The following is an 8,358-nucleotide window of genomic DNA, read 5'->3' as shown; positions in this document are numbered from 1 at the left end:
GGCTCCACGTCTGCAGCGCGACGGACCTTTTGCGAGAGGTTTGCAGGTCCCTCTGTGGGTGGGGGGACCCGCATGGCCGCTGGAGATCCCATCCCCGTAGCCCTCTCGGATCTCCTCCCCTCAGTGTCGCGGCTGTGGCAGGGCTGCACTCCGCTCCCCATCCCGGCGCCCAGTCCGCAGCGTGAAGGACCCCCCGCGAGAGGTCCGCAGGTCTCTCCGGAGCAGAAATCTCCCTCGCTCCAATACTCCGTGGTCTCTGGGTGCAGAATTCGTCCTGGCTTGGTCCCCTCTAGCCGTTCTGTGGTTTGTGTGTTCGGAGCTATGTGTATGTGCGTCTTTCTACTTTGCCATCTTGGCTCCGCCCCCTCTGTTTCTTTTTTCACTGGAGAAAGTCTGAATACTGTGATGTAGACTAGCTTCACCACAGGTATTCTGGGTATGTGTACAATTTGTCATTCCTCCCATGACCTTGTGATTCTCTTCCAAGAGAGAATGGTTCTTTTCGTAGCATAAGTCACTCTTATCAGAATCTGACATCTCTTTTAAGCTGTTATTGAAAGTAGGAGGTAATTTTATTGACTAACTTAAAAAGAAGATGTGTATCCCTTGGTTAATATTTAGAATAAATTTAGAACAAATCAGTCTGATGAAGACTTAATTGGCACCATACATTTTTTGTTTCATTTTTAAAGGTCCAGGTCCTATCTTGAGTTATTCCCCCCACATCCTTTCAGTGTATTATCCTTAGATGCTATTGTGAGAAACAAAAGACTTTTGTAGATGAACCAGGTAGTGGGCAGTACAAGTGCTTGGTAAAGACATTTTCTATAGTTGTACCAGAGATATCCAGGACTCTAATATATGATACCTGTGCATAAGACTTACTAGCCAAAAGGTACTGGTTTGTCAGTCAGGGAGAAAACAAGAGGTGAAATGTTGGGTAAAGAGAGAGCTAAAATAAGGATAAACAGAAGAGCAGGGGGAAAAAGTACCCTAGGAAGACTTGTAAGTGAAGTAAACAGAAGCAGGAAAACAATATACATAAGTGTAATAATCTAAATTAAAATAACATTAAAATAAAGTCAAATATGTGTAATCATGATGAGCAGCAACCTTGGCTTAAGAGAGAAGAAAACAATTACTTTCCTCAGATGGGTGGGGACCTATGGGTGTAGAATGTTGCCTATGCACATGGTCACATGGTCATTGTGTGATTTGCTTTTGCTTAAGTGGTTATGGTTGTTACCATCTTTGGTTCTGATTATAAGAGACATCACTCTGGCTGGGGTTAGGGGTCAGGAGAATATATAAAGAGAAGACTGTTGTAATATGACAGATATCAATAAAGCTATAAAAAAGAAAAAATGATGTGTCTTAAAAAGGTACAAGTCAGGTCACTAAGTATTTATTAAGCACCTATTATGCTTAGTAGTATATTAAGTACTAGACATACAAAGAAAGGTAAAAATAGTATCTTCTCTCAAAGAGCTTGTAGTCTCTTTGGAAAGACAATATGCAAGCAACTACGTACAGGCAAGATATGTGTGTGTGTTTTTTACACACATATATATACATATATACATGCAGACACATTTATAGTAAACTAGATCTAATAAAATGTAAATTAATAGAATTAAGGGGAATTCGGAGAAGATTCTTGCAGAGGTAAGATTTTAAATGAGACTCAGAAGAAGTCAAGGGAGAATTCCAAACATGGGTATCAGCCAGTGAAAATTTACGAGAGATGTTGTGAAGGCATAATCAACAGAACTTGGCAATAGATTAGATGTGGGGATAGTAAGAGAGAGGAGTTCAGGATGACACCTAGATTGAGGGTCTGGGTGACTGGGAAGAAGAGGATGATTTGACAGGAATAAGAAAAATAGGAAAGGGAAAGATTGGTGGTAGAGGAAGATAATGAGTTCAGTTTTGGCCATGCTAAGTTTAAGGTTTCTACAGGGCATCCAGTTTGGGGTATCCAGTATGCAGTTGGAAATGTGAGACTGGAAGTTAGCAGAAAGGTTAGACCTGAATAAATAGATTTGAGAATAATTAACATTGAGGTGATAATTGATTTCAATTATTAATTTGATTAAATTAATTTGATTAAATAATCAAACAGAATAGTATAGAAGGAGAAGAGTAAGAAGACTCAGGAGAGTGCCCTGGGGCAAAGAGTCTAAAAAGGATGGAGTGGGGATGGAAAATATAATATTCTGGAGTGTCTCCTGCATGAAAAAAGAAGCAGCTGCAATTACATATGTAACCTTTTTTTGCATAGTAATAATTCCATTACACTGATATTGTACAACTCATGTAGTCATTCCTCAATTGGCAAGCATCTCCTTTGCTCCTAGTCCTTTTCCGCTACTACAAGAAGGAGCTGAAGTTCTTCAAGTTTTATGTTGGCAACATATAAGCTGCTGCAGATCTTGCCACATCACAAAGTCTTCAGTTATGGACCTTCAATTAGGTTGTATTTCTGTGGTAGCTAAGTCAGATGCAGAAGGAGTTTTGGTGCTTCAAGTATGCACAGTTTCTTTTGTGTGAGTATTCCCTCCTTCTACTAACATAGAAGACAATGCCCTTCTTACCTAGATGGCTTTCATGAGCTGCTGTGATTAAAAAAGTTTACTCTACTGTGGGCAGCTTTCTGATGTCCTCCTCAGCATAGGTATAATGGTCCTCAGATTAAAGATGTAATCTGTCACTATGTCCATACATTAAGACTTTCCAACCAGAACTTGTGTTTCATTGGCATATCTTTCTACAATCTACAAGGGGAACCATTGGAGTCGGAGTTCAATGGAAGGTATTAATCTAATGATCACTTTTAGAGCATGAAGCTCCCAAAATAAAAATTCAGCTGGTGCCAGACAATTCACTTATTTACAACTGCCATCCATTTCACTTTCTGTTGGATATTCTATTTGAAAACTTAACTTTTAAGAAATTTTTAAGAAAATTGATTGAAAAAATCCATTTTATAGAAATTCCAATTTTCTCGGTCCCCCAACCCTTGCATCATCTTCTTACCTTTACCCTCTTTCTCTCTCCTCACTTCTATCCTTGACTTTCCTGTTTGAGGCAAAATATAGGGATAAGATTGGGGTTCTGTGTAAACATTCATAAGGTGAAGGGAAACAGTGCTGCAGACTGTTTCCAGAAAGACATCCTTGAGTTGTTTAGAAAAAAAACCTTTATGGGGTTAATTGTACAGGGATTGTCACAATCAAACTCATTTTTTTTTTTTGTGGGAACAACATCGTAATGTCACTGAGTCACTGAAGGGATGGATGTCTGTTGAGCTCATTAATGTTCTTCAGAGAGAGCTCTTTATGGAGATATATTCCCTAAGTTTATTACCATTCATGGGAAAGCACTTGACCTACATACTCTTTGCTCAGCAGAGACACTGATCATAATTCTGTTATAGTAAGCCATTCTAAATCTTTCTCAACTGCATAGGTACCCTCATCAGTCCAAAAAAAAAAAAAAAGATTAGCCTTTTGAGTTTGAATTTGTTTTCCTCCTCTATGCTTTTCTGAACTCCCAATTTTGGGAATTTCTTTCTTTGCCCCTACCCTGAACAAGCAATGTAATGTTAGACTCCATTTTAGCTATTCCTCATGGCACCTGAGGGACAGTATCTTCAGACTGGAGAATCTGGATGAAATGAAGTTTTTTTCCACTTTATTCAAGAAACTGTAGTAATAATGTCTCTCAAGGACACAATCCAGAGGGGAGAACTGAGTTGAATGACTTGTTTGCAATCGACCTTGGGCAACTAACTTCATCATTTCTACTTTTAAGCTAGCAGGACACATTCCAAGGAGATGAAGTGACGTTCCCAAAATTAATGGAATCTCTCTGAAATTTTTTCCTCACCTCAATCTTGGAGTTTGTGTTTTTCTTTAATTCCTTTCTCTACTGTCCAGAAGCCTTTCTTGTCTGAGACCCCACCAAAGATTTCTAGAAGCATTCTTTGGCCCACCCAACAATATTTATTGATAAACAGTAAATGATAAGGAGCCGTGGGCTTTTCTAAAAGAGAGAGCCCAAGGTTAAGAGAGGAGAGAAAAGTAGCATCCTACTATGTAACACCAGGGATAGCCCGCTTGTAGTAGGCTAACCTTTAAAGGTATCCCAGGTTCAATACTGTGAGTCCACATACACTCAAAACTGGCTCATGAACCCTTGCTGATATATTTACTTTCACTATCTAGCCAGAGGACACAATTATTTCAAATTAAAAGGATTTAGTAGAATAGAATACTAAGAAATGTATTAATAGAGTTTCCTCCCATGTCGTAATGCACTTGAGGCACTCTTTCCAATAAATACATATGTCATCAATGTGGAAAGCAGATATGCATAGGGAACAAATGTTGAAGGACACATGTATAGAGAATGTATGGGGTGAGGGTATGTGTGTGGAGGTACAACTCTTGCCATTAATGATAATCAGATAAAAAAATCATTAAATGTATTAAATCTATTATACAGGGTGTTTCAAAAGTCTTGGTGCAGTTTTTTAAACTATTAAAGCTTAAAATTATAAAACTGTGCTGTAAGAAATGATGAGCTAGTTGATTTTAGAAAAACATGGATAGATTTGCATGAAATAATGAAGAGTGAAATGAACAGACCCAAAAGAATGTTGTATATAGTAATAACAAAAATTTTTTGAGAACAACTTTGAGGGACTAAGTAATTTTGACTATTATACCCATATTAGCTACAAAGGACCTAGGAAGGAAGATGCTATCTATATTCATAGAAAGAAATGACAAATAGAATTATGTATAGAATGATCTTATGCACAGACACACACAGATACACAGACACACACACACACACACATACACACCCACGTGTCTAATAAGAGCCATCTCTGGGGAGAGTGGGAAGAAAAAAGTTAGATAACTTTATTATATATTTAAAAGGATAGCAAGTTGTATATAATAGATTTGCAATTTATTGTGGAATTATCTTTTTTCTACCATATTATGTAAATTGCTGTTTTATTTCATAAATTAAAAATAAAAAAATTAAAATCAATATAGGATTGAAGCAAAAAAAAAAACTCTAGTAAGGCTTTTGGGTATGTAAATTTTTTATGTGCTGTGTTGTTTAAAATATTGTTAGACCCTAATCGTAGAAAGACAAAAATGAAAGTCACTAGGAGAGGGAAAAGGTAACCTATATGCATGTATGTATACATGTGTGTGTCCCAAAATAAATATGTGCAAAGAATACATAAAAATTAGATAATTTATATAGAAATTTGAGCTGAGCTTGGAAGGAAATTAGGGATTTAAAGAAACAGAATCAAGGAAAGAGTTGATTCCATGGGGACAACCTATGTTAAGATATGGATATGGGAGATAGAATTTTGTGTGTGAGGAATAGCCCCAGACTAAAGAGTATAGGAAGTTTGGAAGATGGATGAGCTTAAGGAAAAAGATATTGGGTTCTGTTTTGCACATGCTGGTCATGAGATGCTTCACATAGTTCGGAGTGTCCAATAGGCTGCTGGAGATGCAGGGCTGTTGTGGTCTAGGGGTACTAGGAACCCCAGAATTCAAGGGTCCAGGGCAGGGGGTTGCCTCAAAAGAATATGATCACTCAAGCTTTCTTTCAGTCCAAGTGGGGAGTTTATTAAGATACCAGTTGGGTGGGCAAGATTCTTAGTGAGTCTGGGTATTTGTGATGCCAGATTCTTAAGGAATCTGCTTATTTGATGAGGATAAAATTGGTACTTTCATAAGGAAAAAGATTGTGGGAAGATGTAGATGGGATTGAGTACCACCAAGTAGCCTGGCGTAGTTGAGGCAACAAAGAAAGGGACCCGATGGGATTAAAGAGTGCCAAGTAAACTAATTAAATATTTGAGGTAGGGTGGAGTGGGCCAGATGCATCAGACAAATGCCAGGGACTGGGTTCCCAAAATTTGTGGGAAAGTTCAAGGACTTTTTCTTTTAGGGGTCCAGACCTCCCTCTCCCCCCATTAGGACTGGAACTCAGTAGAGAGAGAGAGACTAAGGTGGAATGCCTAAACCTGTCAGTCATTTGTATGAAGATGTTAATAAACCTCGTGGAAACTGGTGAGATCGAGAAAAAATTTCTTACATCATTTTGCTTTTTCAATTGGGCCTTTTCCCTGACAGTCTCATGAGGTCCATTAATTATTTCTGCAAAATCTGCAGTTTCTGCTGGGCAGTGATTCCCTGGTCCCATGTTCACTGCTAACATTGTTCTTTTTGGCACCTAGTTGCGGAGTTTTTCCTGGCTTCCAGGTCCTGGCTTCAGCAGGGGTCCCTAGCTAAGATTCTACCTCTTTGGCATTAGAGATGGAATCTATTCCATTTAACATGAAGCTTCAGCTCTTTTATCTAGGGAAGCTGACTTTCTACGCTTAACTTCTTTCCTTCCACTAATGAAAGGTGTTGTGAGTATTTACAATTTTACTTCTGTGCAACTTACCTCTCTAGGAGACCCTTATCTCAAGGGGGCAAAGGTCTTTTGGGAAACAAACACCCCCAAAAGAGACCATAAACATTGAATCTACCTTTGAAATGCCTTTCACCTTCCCATAAGGAGTGATTTCTGTGTAAGCCTCTAACTTACACTTGAAAATCACTTTGGCAGCTCCTGATTACTTCCCTATGTCTTCAAAAGAATGCCCTTCAACACACTTCTCTGGGTCTCAAGTCCCCTGCTTTTTTCTCAATCTTTTGAAGATTCTTTGGTCTCCCATGTGAACAGAAAAGAAAAGGGAGAAGTAGAGGGAAGAGAAAGAAGAGGAAGAAGACAATGACGACAATGAAGACAGACAACAATCACCACCCCCCAAGGGGTTAGCCCAGCAAAGCATCACCCTCCACCTCAATCATTTGTTTCGAAATATTCCCTTTATCATGTATGTGTCTTAAAATAAGCCTTCCAGTCTTTGAGCTGTTCTACCTGCTGTACCAGGAGAAATAGATTCAGAATGTGGAGATAACCCTCTAGCAACTAACCGCTCTGTGGCCTCTAAGAGGGATTATTTAAGGAACATGATTCTGAATTATATAACCTTTCATCATATTGAGTAACTTATAACGAATATTCTCCTTTATAAAACTGCTTCATCCTAAAGAAATTGCCTAAATCTCTGGGGAAAATATTTTTTCCCAAATATTTCTCTGTGGAAGAAGGAAGAGACTCTATGTGATAGCATAGACTTTAGAAAAATCTCTCTCTGAATTATGTGCAATTTTTACTTGAATCTTTAGATATATCTAATCACTATGTATAGTATTGCAAGGCTGTGAGAGTGTATGGAAACGAGAAGGGGATGTGAATTCATACTACAAGGAGAAGCACAATATTTGGAAAAATCCAGGAAAGGAGAAGAAATGCCAGGACACACTTTGGGTGGGCTGACTCATGAGAGAAGGGCTCAACTAGAGTATCAAGGGGGATGGAAGAAAGGTCTATTGGCAGTACAACAAGGGAGCACTGAAACCTAATAACTTGTAGAGTTTCCCTTTTGTCTGTTATGTTATATCCCTTGTAGAGCATATAGATCCTATAAAAATTAAGTTGTAGTATTATGTATGGTTTGGGAGGTATGGGAGAAAAAAAAGTCCTTTGTGTTCTTTTTGATGGGTTAAGCTGAGTGGTTTATTTCTGAGTGAAGTAGCTACATTGAGAAGAAAAGCCCTGGAGGCTGTTGATGGAGTAGGGTCAGTAGGAAGAGCAGCCCATGCTGCATCACATGGTTTAAGGAGGGGTTTAGCATAATCTTCCTGGTTATAGAAATGGTATGAGCCACAGTCAAAGCAGGCAAAATGAACATTGAATTAGGCTGTTTTTGATAGAATATTTTATTGGATGTTATAGAAGTGAAAATTGTCATTCATATCAATTTTTATTTGATCACATAACAGTGGTGGTTTTTGAGAAACTAATTTACTGAAAAACTCCTAAAAAAAATAAGAAAAAGTTCAGAAATTGTGAATTTCTCAGGTTAACATGACAGGAGCGATTACTATTTGAGGGCATATCAAAAAAAGTGACCTAATAGTGCAGTGCTTGTTCCAAATAACATCTTAGTAGATAGATAACTTTTGGCTTGGAAGAAAGGAAATCTAGGGAAAATGGTTCATGCCTTCCTAGAAAACAGAAGTAAAAAGTCACAATTGTTATTCCTTATCTACTTAATACTTGCACAGCTAATTTGAAAAGAGTTATGTAGCAATGAAGAAGAAATTAATTTAAAAAATCTTTTTCAGGAATGCAAACTCCATAAAATTCAGATTTACTTGAATATGAGGAATTAAATACAACTTGTGAGAGACAAAAGTTTTGGTG

This window comes from Notamacropus eugenii, chromosome 2, assembly GCF_028372415.1.
Source record: "Notamacropus eugenii isolate mMacEug1 chromosome 2, mMacEug1.pri_v2, whole genome shotgun sequence".
NCBI classification, from domain to species: Eukaryota; Metazoa; Chordata; class Mammalia; order Diprotodontia; family Macropodidae; genus Notamacropus; species Notamacropus eugenii.
This window is presented reverse-complemented; position numbering follows the sequence as displayed.